This window comes from Mastomys coucha, unplaced genomic scaffold (genome assembly GCF_008632895.1).
Source record: "Mastomys coucha isolate ucsf_1 unplaced genomic scaffold, UCSF_Mcou_1 pScaffold20, whole genome shotgun sequence".
NCBI classification, from domain to species: domain Eukaryota; kingdom Metazoa; phylum Chordata; class Mammalia; order Rodentia; family Muridae; genus Mastomys; species Mastomys coucha.
In genome coordinates this window covers 98,036,178-98,051,206 of record NW_022196903.1, presented here as the reverse complement: position 1 = coordinate 98,051,206, position 15,029 = coordinate 98,036,178, and the positions used below count along the sequence as shown (strand labels likewise).

At 34.3% G+C, this 15,029-nt stretch overlaps 1 protein-coding gene across 3 annotated transcripts in view; it reads right to left on the bottom strand.

Annotated features, from left to right (window-relative positions):
- Positions 1 to 13,558, bottom strand: part of Cntn6 (contactin 6) — a 346,549-nt gene extending 332,991 nt beyond the window's left edge. For 2 of the 3 annotated variants that reach the window (XM_031382777.1, XM_031382779.1), the window contains exon 1: positions 12,978 to 13,558. The gene's annotated coding sequence lies outside the window, so the exon portion shown is untranslated. Of the gene's footprint in view, positions 1 to 12,881; positions 12,951 to 12,977 lie in introns of those variants that run through there. The other variant, XM_031382778.1, reaches the window with a different exon arrangement.
- Positions 13,559 to 15,029: the final 1,471 nt, after the last annotated feature.

The window sequence follows — 15,029 nt, the reverse complement described above, 5'->3', positions numbered from 1 at the left end:
ATATTACATATTTCAAGTACAAATAACTGACAAATGTCTTGCTCAGAATAACATCACCAATGCTCACATCAGCAACTGTCAAATGATAATAGATCTGTCAAGATTCACTAAATTAATACATCACTAAAAAGCTTCTAGTATCAATTAGACAATACACAAAAGAGAGTGAATCAAGGCCCATACCAATTAATTATTTAGAATTGAGACATAAATCAAAGACATTGTTAATAAAAGAAGTTAATATATAAGTCAAACTTCCACAAAAAATATAGAAAAAATCTATAAAAAGTGATCATAAGAAAATATTAAATATATATGTATATAACTATATTTGTAGATATCTAACACATACACACATTAATATATATGTACATATATATCATAACATTTTTAGCATTTTTTACTTGGCTATTTAAATTAACTATTAATTAATAAATGATACTAACAAGTTTCAGGAGAAAATGTCATTACCATATTAAGTCACTCAGTTTGAGGTTAAACCTTTGATGTACTATTGATTTATTGTGATTTTTTTATTATTAGATGTTTTCTTTATTTACAATATCTCCATTCCCAGGTTCCCCTCCAAAAGAAAAAAGAAAAAGAAAATAAAATAAGAAAAAATAAAATAAAAACTAAACTTGCTCCCTCCCCTCTTCCCCCTGCTCACCACCCCACCTTCTCCCACTTCCTGAACCTGGCATTCCATTACACTGGGGCATAGAACCCCCACAGAGCCAAGGGTCTCTCCTCCCATTGATGACTGATTTGGCCATCCTCTGCTATACACATGCTGCTGGAGCCATGAGTCCCTCCATGTGCAGTCTTTGGTTGGAGTTTTAGTCCCTGGGAGCTCTGAGGGTACTAGTTAGTTCATATTGTTGTTCGTCCTAAGGGGCTGCAAACCCTTCATCTCCTTGGGTCCTTTCTCTAGCTCCTTCACTGGGGACCCTGTACTCTATTGTGACTGTTTTACTCGACTGAATATCATTGTTGGTTATTTGGTACGCTATATTGTTACCTATGTTAACCCCAGTGTTTACAGGAGGATATTTTCATATGAAAAGAAATTAACGGAAGAGGATCATATCCAGATTTTTAAAAAGTCTGTGAATAAAATAATAAGTTTGAGACATTCAAATATATACCAATGGTTCCTGAAAATTTACTGCCACTGACTGGCCTTTTGGAGCTGTTTTACATTTATTTTTGGAAAACAATAACTTTCTGTATTAAGTGAAAGAATGTGTTGATGGCAAAAACAATTATTTCTGGTAGTTCAAGTATACATACCAGAAAAACTCTTATTTGGGTTTTTCTGTGCAATTCATGGCAACAAAGTCATTTTTATTTTAAACCCCAAAAGCTTCTTGAAAAGAAGGCTATTCATTGATTTATTTATTTTCTTATGATATGTTTTACGTGAAATGTACTTACATTCCTTTTCTACCTCCTTCACCTCCCATGTCGCCCAACTCTCCAATTGATACTTTCCTCTTTACTGCTGATTGTGTATGAGTGTGTGTGTGTGTGTGTGTGAGTGTGAGTGTGTGACTGTGCGTGTGTTTGTGTGTGTTTGAGAGAGACAGAGAGAGAGAGAGACAAAGAGACAGAGGGGGGGAGGGAGGGAGAGAGAATAGGGAGGGAGGGACATAGAGAGCTGTCACAGTATAAGCATTCTATGTGTCAGCAGGACATAGGCTGGACCATTAATATACCCAGTGCTGATAAGTTTCCTAAGACTTATCAAGAAGCACTTTCCTCAGTGTTTCATGCACAAACTGTAAAGAGATATTCTACATGAAGCAATGGCAATGAGAAAAGAGGCAGTATGTCTGTATAGTACATATATCTTTCAATTCTATCTTAAGATAGCTTCTTTAAATACACATTTTCATGTATTGTTTAGAAAATATTTCAGCTTTAGAGATTATAATTATATTATAATCACAATTTTGCCCTTCCATTTGTTCCCTTGAAGTCTTCTCATATACCATTTCTTGCTCTCTTTCACATTCATGACCTTTTTTAAATTAAATGCCATATGTATATAGATACTTTGAATAGAAAATGCCTAAATTATCAGACAACACATTCATATATTGGCATTTTATTTACATGAGTGAAGAATTACTGCTGACTTCAATAAGTGTCTTAAACTTCATGGGTTTTGGTATAAACAAAGATTGGTTTTAGGTTAGGTACTAAAAATTCTATCTAATTGCCTCATTGTTAAAAAGAATCTAAAGCAAGACTGACCTGTTTGTCCTCAGCTCAACTGTGTCATGAAAACTGCTGTGCTAACAAAGTTTCTGGATAAGTGGTTACATATTTTATGAGCAGCATTAGACTTAAAGAATTAATGAAGTAAAGTCCCCCAAATACCTAAATTAATAACATATAATTTACCTAACTAAATTCTTGAATATGTTCTAACATGTACCTCAGCAAATGATTATTCTTTTTGTATTAAATTATAATTTCCTATCATTTATGGTATTTCTACAACTAATGGGAATATAGCCTATGGTACACAGTATCTCTGTCCATTTTTAATTGCATTGTTTTCAAAAGGTTTGGCATTGTTTCCAAACATGTCAGGGAGCATAATCATAGGAAAGTGTAAAAATATTGAGAAAAACAATTGAATGCTGCCAAGATGGCTCATTCAGTTAAGTGCCTGTCTGGCAAGGATAAGCACCTGAGATTGGAACCCCAGCACACACTAAAAAGCCAAGTGTGGCAATGTCTCTTTTTAAACAGGGTGATGGAAGAAGGTAGAGAGAGGTGGCTATTTAACTTAGCTGAACTGAAGGGCCCTAGGTTCACAAAGACCCTGCCTCAAATACTAAGGTGGACAATGGTAGAAATTACTTCATGTTGACTTGTGCCCTCCACACATAAAATAAGACCATCTGCATGGACAAACATGTACACACATATGCATGTAACACACAAATACACACACCTCCAACACACACCCACCCAAACACACACACACACACACACACACACATATACACACACACAAGACAGAAAAATCACCTTTAATTCTAGGGAGTGGGGAAATCCTCACAGTTTCTATATAAACAAATGATACAAATTGTTGACATAAACACAATTGTTCCTCTTCAAAAATTCACCAAGCAAACATAAAATTCACCATAAGAAATATAGAAGGTCATTGGAATGCCATTAAAAATTTTAATATGAGAAAACTATGAAGTTTAAAGACTTCCTAGAAGGAAACATTGTGGGGGAAATTATAATCATCATGCAAGTATGGAGAAACAAAGGGAAGTGTCTAATATTCTTCAGGAAAGCCTTTCCACTGAAGGTTTTACTTCATCATCTCCAGGCCTGAGACGCCCATAGACTCTAAGTTCTGGAGGTGCTGATGTGAAAATTACCCAAGAACAAATGCCCTTTGTGAAGCTTTAGGAGACCTCTGTTACCTGCAGATAATAAGTCTTCTAAGTTTTTTCTAAGACTCAACTTCACTACATCTATAGTGTGTAGTTATTTCAAGTACAGTAGAGTGTTTAAAGTTAAAATTTATGGAGAAAGAAAACAAAAAGAGAAGAAAATGTGTGTTTCTCTGTAAGCAAAAGTGAAGCGAGTTATAGAGATGTGTACTGGACTTAGACAAAGCTTTCTTTCAGGGAAAATTTCTATGGCAGGTACATTTGTCATAGTGAAAATTTCAAAGAAGCAGAAAAATATAATGCACTATGAGAGATAGGTTTAAAATATACTCAGGAGGAATGCAGCATCAGAGAAAGGAAAGTGTTAAAAGTTTGTGAGAAAACCTAAGACAGAAAAATAGATAATGAAATCCTGAAAAAATAGTCCTGAAAGAATAAAATAAAGTGTTTTCCTATTGCAAGACTGAAATGCGCAGTAGCGAAGTGTTTTCAATAGCCAAGAAAGAGGAAAAACAGACTTGGGAGGTAGTTAAAACTTAATAGAATATATAAATAATGATTTATAATTATATTTCTTGGTAAATCTTATGGAATAAAAATAAAATTTCTTAACACCTACCTGTAAAAATGGTGATTATCAACAATATTAATTTGTACACCCAAAGACCATAGACTAGAATGCAAACAAGACATTCAGGTGAGAGCATTGATCAACACAGTGCTTTGATGAGCTGTACTACAGTTCTAGAAAGTGAGTAAGGAAAGTTTGGTTGCCTCACTTTAAGAGAGCTCAACACTGGTTTCAGAACAACTTTCGAATATTTGTTGCTTCTAAAGAATGAAATCCCCGGTAGTAACAAGAAATGATAAATAGAAATGTAGAAAACCAAGCAAATAGTTTGTATAAAGTTAGGACTTTATAGGAAGTTTAAAAATTAATGGTAGAATTAGAATGCTTAGAGGTGTTTGTGGAAGACATCTAAGTCAATTAGGAAAGAGGAAAGAAATACTATTATATTTAATCTTGAGTTATTAATAGAACATTAATTTTATTATGTTCATAGATTTATCATCATCTTCCACATAAATATAAGGCAGGCAATCACAACTTTAAAATTGTAAAAGCTAGGAAATAAATTTAAAAATTGCTGAAATAGGGACTAGATAAGAGGATCAGGGAGTACTGTGATTCTGTGTTTGTGTGTGGACCTGAGTTTTAATCCCTTGGAGATATATAACTCAGGGCGTGGTTGCCTGCTCCTATAACTCCAGAGGAGCAGACGGGTGGAGGGGCAGAAAGAAAAGAATTCCTGGGACTTAGATGCCAGCAGTCTTTTAAGATCAATGGACTCTCTTAATTGTTTTTAAAATAAGAGGTAAAAATCCAATCATATTTTGTTCACAATAATAATAGATGCAGATGAATTTAGTTCATCATCTAAAAGACAAAGATTCTAGGACTATGCAAAGTAAATAGGAAGTTGTTGATACACCATCATAGTGTTGATATTCTTTCGAGGAATTTTCAAACTGTGCACACTGTCAGCTGAATATTTTAATAGTTAAACCATGAATAAATTCTAGGAAAAAAATGTGCAATAAAGGTCTAACACTTCCAAATCAACCAAGATCTATATTTATAGAAATTGTTCTTAGTTGATCAATGTACTATGTGTTGGTCTGGTCAAATAAGAATCTTTATTATCATTTCATTCACTTATTTTTAAATAGTCCTTTTATTATGTACATATAGATGAACAAATTAAATACATGCACATAGTTTTGATAATGAAGAAAGAAAGGACTGAGATATTTATGTTTATTCCACTATTATTTTAGTATTTTTCAATATTTCAATAGAGCAGATGTTGCACAGTTCCTGAAATTTAGCATTTGTAAATCTGATTGATAGAAATAGTGATTCACAAATATGACATTCACACAAATACTTAAATTTCCCCACTGCAACAAAAAAGTATACATACAAATTCATTGTATAGAGGCAGCTCATTGTTGCTAAAAACTTAAAACATGTAACAACCAAAACAGTTGTGTAATTGTGTGAAAATAGAGAAAAACATGAAAAATTTAAAACGTATATTTAATATACATGATCATATATATGTATAGCCTACAATACAAGCCTAATGTACTGTTTCACTTTATAATAGTGAGCAAAAAAATCATGCATACACACACACACACATATACATATGTATATGTATATGTATGTACATACATATATACATATGTATATATATGTTTGTGTGTGTGTGTGAGAGAGAGAGAGAGAGAGAGAGATATTGAGGGACTAGAAATGGAATATATATTGTTTTCAGTTTTATAGATTACTTTGAGACCATGCATATATTGGTCATTTTCTGTTACTGTGATAAAATAATGACCAAAACCAATTTGAGAAAGAACTTCTTTTGACTAAGAGATCCAGAGAACTACTCTCCATGACACTGAGAAAGGCATGGCTTACTGACAGGAGCAGGTAGTTTACTGGTCACATTTTATTTGCACAAAGGAAGAAAAGAAGAAGAAGGAAGTGAGATTAAGCTACAAACCCTCCAAACCCGCATCTAGCCATGTACTCTTTCCAGCAGTGCTGTACCTCCTAAAAGTTTCCTATCTTCCCCAACAGTGCCATGACCTAGAGACCAAGGGTTCAAATACAGAAGCTTGTGGGGAGCATCTTGCATTCAAATCCCAACAGGACACAATGACTTTAAAGTTAAAATAGTGAAAATGAATGGCAATAAAAGTACAATGCTGAAAAGTTTGCAAATTTCTTTGTATGGTAAAAGTAGTTATAGTATATTCCCATTTTAGTTTCTGTTTTGCTTTTATTGTCAGAAAATTAAATATGCTCTCTTGCTCATCCAGTTGATTTTTGGATATACAGTGACATTATTTTTAGTCAGGATACATCCACACATAAGTGTCTCTAAATCTTTTTACAGTGTTTTCATAAGCACTATTTTCATTTCCAGTTTGGTGATTTGCACACCAAATTTAATTTTCAACTAAATACTCAATACAATTGATAACATGATGATTACAATTTTCATTCTATTCATTGTTTTACATTATTTTTACTCAATTGATTCTAAAGCTAATGGACAAATATAATAGTAGTAGTAATAATATAGCTATAATGAACCAATGAACACACAGAGAGCTTATTAATTGCTGGGCTTTCTTCCAAGATATTTTCACAAATTAAGGCATTTAATTCTCTTCACAATACTGGGAAGATGATACTGTTATTATTTCTGTTATGAGTAGAGAAACTGAGATGTAGAGAGGCCACTGCTTTTTTTGGACAGATACAGAGAAAGGTAGGTACAAGCGGCACCTGAAATCTAAGTCCCATCTTCAAGAATTCTGCTCTTATTTTATGCTATAAAGCTAAAGCTGACCTAGAACCTGTGATCCTTTGTCTTAGCCTTCCACATGTCCAATTGCTGAACTTAGAGGCGTACAGGCATATACCATGATGACAACAACCTGCATTGAACACTAGCATGCATGAATTCACAAACACACACATACATACACACACATACAAACATACTCATATGTACAAACACACTCTCAAACTCAGGTCCAAAAGCTTCTGCTGAAATAAATCACAGGATCACGATTTTGGAGCAAAAGTCTCATGTAAAAATACCTTCAAAACTGAAAGTCCCTACTGGAAACTCATAAAACAAGGAATTTTTTATTCATGTCTTGTTCTGCAGAAACAAAGAGAAGAAAGAAAATATGTAGTGATAGTTTTGGGAAGATACAAACAAAAATAGAAAAATCTTTCTGACCCCAGAGACATGTTCTTGGGTATAATGCCAAAGACACAATGTGAAGCAGATTTTGATTGTATCCAAACAATGAAAAATACATACTTTTAGGGGGAATTGGAGAAAATTTGTCAACACTTTATTTATTTTGTCTTTGTTAGATATTTCTGTTATATTTAAGATAATGTAATATTTGAAAACTTGCTGGGTTGGGAGATAGCAGGAGATAATACTGAGAGAGTGAGAGATTTGACTCCAAGTTTCCACCATGGAGACATGGAACTTAAAGGCTCTGTTACAGCTTACATCACTGACTGAACCAAAGAGTTGGAGAATAAACATTCCTCAGGAAAACAAGATGACAAACTTAGTAGGCTTATATCAAAGATAGAACATTATATTAATGTTCTAAATATGTAAGTATTATACAAGAAATACCTAATGTCTTGATTCTTTGCAAAGAGATGAGTTTATGCACAAAAGTAACAATATTTAAATAAATTGCTATGAAATTCTTAAGTGCACTTTAAAATATCAACAAATATATTTTTCTTGGACCATTTCACATCAAAATTTCAGAGGGAAAGCTTCGATATGTCTACTACACTAGTGTATGCATTGTATTTCCCATTATTATGATCCTTAGGTATAATAGGGATGAACTTGGTTCATGTGTAATACCCACAGTTTATGTACACATATGTAAATCCCACATGTACTTTAGGTGTAGTTTGGTAAACTTAGGGTTTATTCTTGGGATTGTTGTGTAGTCTATAAGTTTTTATACCACTCTAAAAAAATTACTGTTCTTTTTATATATTTCTCATGAACACATTTTAAAACAAACCACAAAACGGAAGGAAATAAATATGAAAATACATTATTGAAAAACATAAATCTAAAGAATAGTAGCTACAGTTTATGCAAACTGGTAAGAAACCACTCTGATGAATTTTTTATATCTCTAACCATAATCTTTCTGTACATAATTTATAACTTATATTCAACAGCCAAAAGAAAGTTATCAAGTGATAAAGACAATCAACATTGTAGAGAACAATAAAACCATTTCAGAGATGATCACTGAAATAGAAAATATAGCATCATAACAAACCACTTGAGATAATGCAGGGAAACAAAACAAAGTGCAAAGTTGATGACAATTTTGAAATATTTTGTAGACATAAAAGATGAACAAATAAGATCCAACATGGTCACAAATGAAAAGAAAGAAACAAGAAGGTAAAACAGAAAATGTTTAACAATTGGTAGATTCATAGTCAGGAGTATCAATTGGACAAACTAAAGACAGGATCTTAGAAAACCTGCTGGAATGTAAGAATCTTATTCATATATCCATCAAAACCTCAGTAATAATAAAAGTTAGCTTCTTTCTTCGATATAGGGGCACATGACACCCTCTTGTAGTACAATATACATAAAACATTATAACAAAAATGGAAAAGATTTAAATTTTCTTTAATTTTACTTGAAATGCTCAGTAAAAATTAAGAAAACATTGTAGTCTAAGTACTACCTAATAGAATCATAAAATTTCTGATAATGATTTTTCATTTTGCACAGGAAATAATACTTAAATAACTTGCAGATTGGAATAGGTCAATACATTGATCTAATTTTTTATAAAATTAACACGTAATATCTTATATTAGAATACATTTTATGATTTTAATATTAATTAACTATATTTAAAATGTGCAGGGATTTTACTTGACCATTAGGTACATAATCAGTATTTATTGTTGTTCTCTATATAGCCCTGGCTGTCCTGGAACTCACTCTGTAGACCAGGCTGACTTTGAACTCAGAAATCCACCTTCCTCTGCCTCCCAAGTGCTGAGATTAAAGGCATGCACCCAACCGCCTGGATCAGAACTTTTTAATATTATCTGCATTGCACCCTTGAATTTATATGTAGTAGCATCATTATAATACTTTTGATCAAAAAAAGAAAGGATAAAAATTTGTAAAGTAATGGCAAGAAAACATTTCTTTCCTTTTAAACATTTTTAGAGTGGCCAACCATGGGAATATTTTAGGAAAGAATTATGAATTCTAAATATTATGTAAGCATTCATCTGAGAAATACAAGTCATCTTCAACATTAACTAAAACTTCTGGGTAACAACTCTTTATATGGGATGTTAGTAATAATGCTTAAAAATATGTATGCATTTACAAAATTATGACTGACTCGATAATGGTAAATTGTCTCAGCTATATAAAATAAAATAATATTCAGCCACATAACACAGAATGAACCTGTGACTGTTTAAGAGTGTAAAGATACATTTCTGAAAGTAGGACTCAGCCAACCAAGAAATAATGGTAAATCAGGATGAAAATGGTTGTTGGAAAAATGGCAATTCTTTCAAATTTGAAATGAACCCAAAATAAAAGTATGGTACTTACCACAATATCAATAATAAATATATCTGAAATTAAATATATATTTATCATAATATATATTTATCATAATTTATCGTAACTATATATATGCCATAATATACATATGTTATAATAATAATTTTAGAGATATATATTATTGACATATACATATAGGTTTGTGTGTGGTGATTTCTATTATTATCATAATTGTTAGAACAGTCTTAATATTCAACAGTGTTATTATTATGAGTCTCAACCTGGTATGCTCATGTGTTCTTTAAATTTTATCTCTTTTACAACCAGTTCACCGTTGGATTGTCCTATCTTATTCCTATTGATCATCATATTAGGTTTGAGAATTAGCCTAAGTAGGAACACTAAAGTTTTCTACACCCTATTTGAGCAAAGAAATGGTCAGGACTTGATATTAAACTTTCACAAGATGTCAGAGGCTCAAGTATTGAAGACAAAGTTTTACATAGCTAGTTAGATTTTAGAAGGTCTAAGAACATCAAGGATGGACTATTCCCTCATATTCTACAGCTTATAAAAACAGGACTAGAACTTCAAGGCTCTGCTTCTCAGAGGCAAATGATTTGGATCTTCTGGCCCTGAAAGGATACCTGACATCTAAACTACCAAGAATGTCCTTAATTGATCATTATCTCAACCTGGTTCTGAGGCTCTTCAGCTTAGAAGGCTATTGTATAGCAAGTGACTTCACAGAGTAATTTTCCCTCCCACCAGCATCAATTCAAATAGGTCTGTCAATCATCTAGGCAAAAAGAAGCATCTAAAGAAAGTTGTCAGTTCTACAAACTTTAGATATAAGATAAAATCTATCTGAAATACAAATTGTGTACATTTGCCCGACCGTTGCTTCCTTCTCACATTATGAGAGATTTCTGTTCTCCAGATACCAAATTAGGCACTGGCCATAATCATCCAATTGAGAGTACCTGCTATACTTGCTAATAAATGCCATCTTTCCTCTATACTTGAATTGCATATCTTTAATTCCTCCTCTAGAGATCACATAGAGCAGGCATCTTAGAGGAGTAGCAAGCAAGATTATGTTGACAATGATGTGTAATTTGAAAACTTGCTAATATTTAAATATGTATTAAGATGTGTAGTTTGAGAATCGGTTAATATATTCAGTGAGTATTGAAATGACTCCAAATCATTATATTTTCATGGTTTTTGTTCATAATTATAGAGTTATTTTTCTGAAACCGGTACTTCTCTTACAAACAAAAACATACCAGATTTTTTGCAACTTAATTTTACTTTCTTTTTTTTTTCCCAAAATGTAGAGTGAGATATAATTCTTCCACTTGCCTATCTGTCAATCATTGGTGATACCATCTCACTAAGTATCCATTATTCTTAGAAAGAATGATATATTATAGGAAAATATTCTTTATAAAATTCCTTTCTCTTCATGTCATTTTACTACTAGCATTTTAGGCACTAGAAAATAACACCTCAGGATTGTTATTAATAGGGAATGGGCTCTCTCTTCAAGGCTTTCATATGTAATATGATTATGATACAAAGTACTAAAGCTTATGCTACCACATTCTACGTTACATGTTGACAGTAGACATATATAGCTAAATAATTAAGTGAATATTTCATAATCCCTCCTTCCTATAAGGATAATAAAAAGGTGTCAATCGTCTTTTATACTATTTCATTCACTACAAGAATAAAAGCCTATAGTCCAAATGCTTCATACTGTCTTCACAGCACCATTAGTTTCTATGGATGGCAAGGGGAAGCTCTGACTAAATGTGAGATCATCTGCTACGTGGCCAAGGGAATTTGGTTTCATCAAAGAAAGTTACACACATACGTTGAAAAGAAAATTATGACAGTTCACTAGAAATGCTCAGTTAAAGTAAGAAGCACATTTGATTTTAAGTGATAAGCTTTTTACTAAGAGGTGATAACATGCATTTATATAGCCTCATAGAAAGGCCTTTTATAAAAGTTTCTTGATTGAAAATCCTTATACGGCATAGCAATGATTAAGCTAAGGAAAAAAAAAATCTGTGAAGCTTCAAACATGAAATGTCTCTGTATTTTTGTTTACTGTACAAATTGTGCCAGCACTTTTGTGGGCATATGTCTGTTTTGTGGAAATGTATATATACATTTTTCACATGTGTGGGGGTGTAGAAAAAATACAGTGCTCAAATATCTTATTTCATTGTAGTGGCTATGTACATAAATTGGTGATATATTACAACAGAAATGACTTTAAAAGATGATGAACAAATCCATCAGATAAATGAATATTGCCCAGAACAAGAGTTTCAACAGCCAACATATGGCTCCTTGGTTCATAGATATCTTTGAGAAACACTGTCACTGTAGAACAACATTATGTATCCCTTATTTTCAAGATGATTTTGTACAATGCCACTGCTGTCTTTGCTTTTATTTTCTCAATATAACTTTGCCATAATATTTGCCATTCTGTGAATGCTTCTCAGAGGACAAAGTCAGGATGCTGATTATTTAAACTTTAGTTGCTTTCCTTTGGAGAAACAAGAACTATGAATTACAATGTCCCCCAAACCTCCAATGTTATAGTATCACGTTAACACTGGAGCCATATATAGTGAATAATCTCAGAACTCAGCAAAGTTTTGCTCCCAAGTCATCAAGTTCTGAAACTTTCATAAAGTGTTAAAAGATCCTTATCATAAAGGCTTAGCTTCTGTGATTGGAGAGAAAAGGCGATTCTACAAGCTATTATCTGTAAGCTGGGTGCAACCAAAATGTCAGATGAAATTTGGTGCACCCATTTGACCTCCACTCTAGTGTTTCTCTCAGTATGAAAGCCCTCCCCCAAGAAAGTTTTATAACCGTTCCTTTAAATTATCTGTAGATACTGCAAACCCCACCCCTCAGCCATTGGGGAGAAAAAAAATTGCAGTACACATCTTCCGATCTGCCGTTACTGGAAGGGTGTGTAGCTATCGGAAAGTACTAGAATTAGCAGTGTCATCCAATCTTGCCCGTTAGTTATACTGCAGCAAAGACTAGTGAAACACTAAAAAATGTACCTGTGGTCTCACTTTGCCTGGTTTGATCTTGCCTCCCCCGATACAGACTCAATTCATTTTTCTCTCACAGGGAATAAACATATTTTAAGCATCAGCATCATAAAAACACAGCATCAATGAAGCAGTCACTCCCCCCCCCCCAAAGACAGAAACCCAGCGTTTACCTGTTTTTACTAATACAAAGAGATTGAAAGCAAAGAAAAGCTGCAGCTTGCCCAGCAAAATTCTCATTGCAGCAGACAGCGCAATTCTGTACTTACGGATCTTAGCAGGGAAATATCTCGGGATCTTTACAATTTTCCTGCAGAACTCTGTCTGGAGCCCTCAGTCAGGCATGCTGTGCATCCAGGCAGAACCAAGCCGTATGGAATGTCTATGCAGCTGGGAGATAATGGGACTCTTTTTCCCAGCTGGGACTGCAAGCCTTTTATCCACTGAGTATTGCGTGGCTCCTCTCTGGTCTTAAGCATGAAATACGCTCCTCTCCTGCTGCATTCCTGACGGAACCTAGACAATTAGTTCTTGAGGCACATGTGCAAAGCTCCCGTTTGGAATATTCAAAGGGAAAATTCTCTCCACACTGAAAGGCAGTTCTGTCTTCCTCATCCTTCACAGACTCAGGCAGCTGGGAGCAGCTGCCATTCCAGTGGCATAAAAGATTAAATTCACCCCCTTCATTCTTTGACTAGGTATAGTCACTCCTGTTGGGTCATCAGAAAATCGCTCTTATTGAAAACTGGGTCAGACTAACTACTTATTAGGTATCCAACAGGAAAGGAAGTAGTTTTTCTTCTTCTTTTTCTTCTTCTGCATTGTCATTTACAAGCAAAGATTAAACCGGTCAAGGGTCTGCACCGATTTAGACTGTGTTCAAATGTAAGCTTTCTGAAGCGTGCCAGCAGCTCCTGGTGCTAGTTAAAGTGTCGAGGACATAAAATCAAAGGGCTATTACTAAAACCCTTCTAAATGAAAAACAAATGTGCATTAGGCTTCTTAAAGATGGCAAGTTACATAAAGTGGACTCAACTAGTACAGAGAAATAGTGTTGTTCTCATAAACAGCTTGTTTACAGTTTCCTGGCTAAAGAAGGAGTTTGAATGTGTTTGTCTTACAGCTCTGCTTTTTCTATCTTTTCTTTTCTTCTTCTTGTTCTTTTTTATTTTTTAGTGCTCTTTGTGTTTTCCATGGAGCCTTCTGACTAAACTTTTTAATATGACTGTGTCATGGTGTGTTTTTTGAATAGACTAACAGCTTGAAAAATAAAAGCTAAGACACACACAGAGTGCATGCATGTACGTAGAGATCCTAACATGTACAAATATGCGTAAAACATGAGAACATTTTCAGGTCCTAACATGAAGACAAATTCTTAGCATCTGAAAATTTAAATAAATGGATATGGATACTAGAAAAACTATAACCACAAATCAAATGAAGTTCTGTCAAAAGGTAAGGGTTTTTTTTTTTTAACTCGTTAATCCTTTTTTACAGTCTGGTCTTCATCTTCATCCTGGTTGCCCCCCACCCCTAACCACTCCCCATCCCATAGCACCTCCCCTTGTTTCCAAGAGGATGTCCACACCCTACCCCTACCTCACAAGATTTCCCCACTCCCTGAGGCCTCAAGTCTCTTGAGGGTTAAGTCCATATTTTCTCACTGAGGCCAGACCCAGGTCCTCTGCTGTAGGTGTTGGGGCCTCATAAGCTGCCCAGTTGGTGGCTCAGTGTCTGGAGATCTCAGGGGCCCAGGTCAGTTGAGACTGCTTGTCTTCCTATGGGTCACCCTCCTTCTCAGCTTCCTGCAGCTTTTCCCTAATTCAGCCCCAGGGATCCCCAGCTTCTGTCCATTGGTTAGGTGTTAGTATCTGCATCTGACTCAGCAGCTTGTTGGGCCTCTCAGGGATAGCCATAGTAGGCTCCTGTGTGCAAGCACACCATAGCTTCAGTCAGAACCTGGGGCTCCCCTTGAGTTGGATCCCAATTTGGGCCTATCACTGGACCTCTTTCTCTCATGCTCTTCTCCATCTTTTTGTTCCTGCAGTTCCTTCAGATAAGAACAATTCTGGGTCAGAGCTTTTGACTGTGGGGTGGCAACCCATCCCTCCATTTTTGACCTTACTTGGATTTGTCTGATAAGCAAGGTCTGTATAACTGGATGTTCTGATGCCCATGGATTGTATTTCTCTTTGACTTTGTCTATCCAGAAGCTCATCTGTCCATATAGAAAACTCTATGGCCAAGAGCTTCATAGGGAAGATGATTCTTTTTAGTTGTTCTTGTGTTTACCTTTTTTTTTTTTTTTTTTTTTTTTT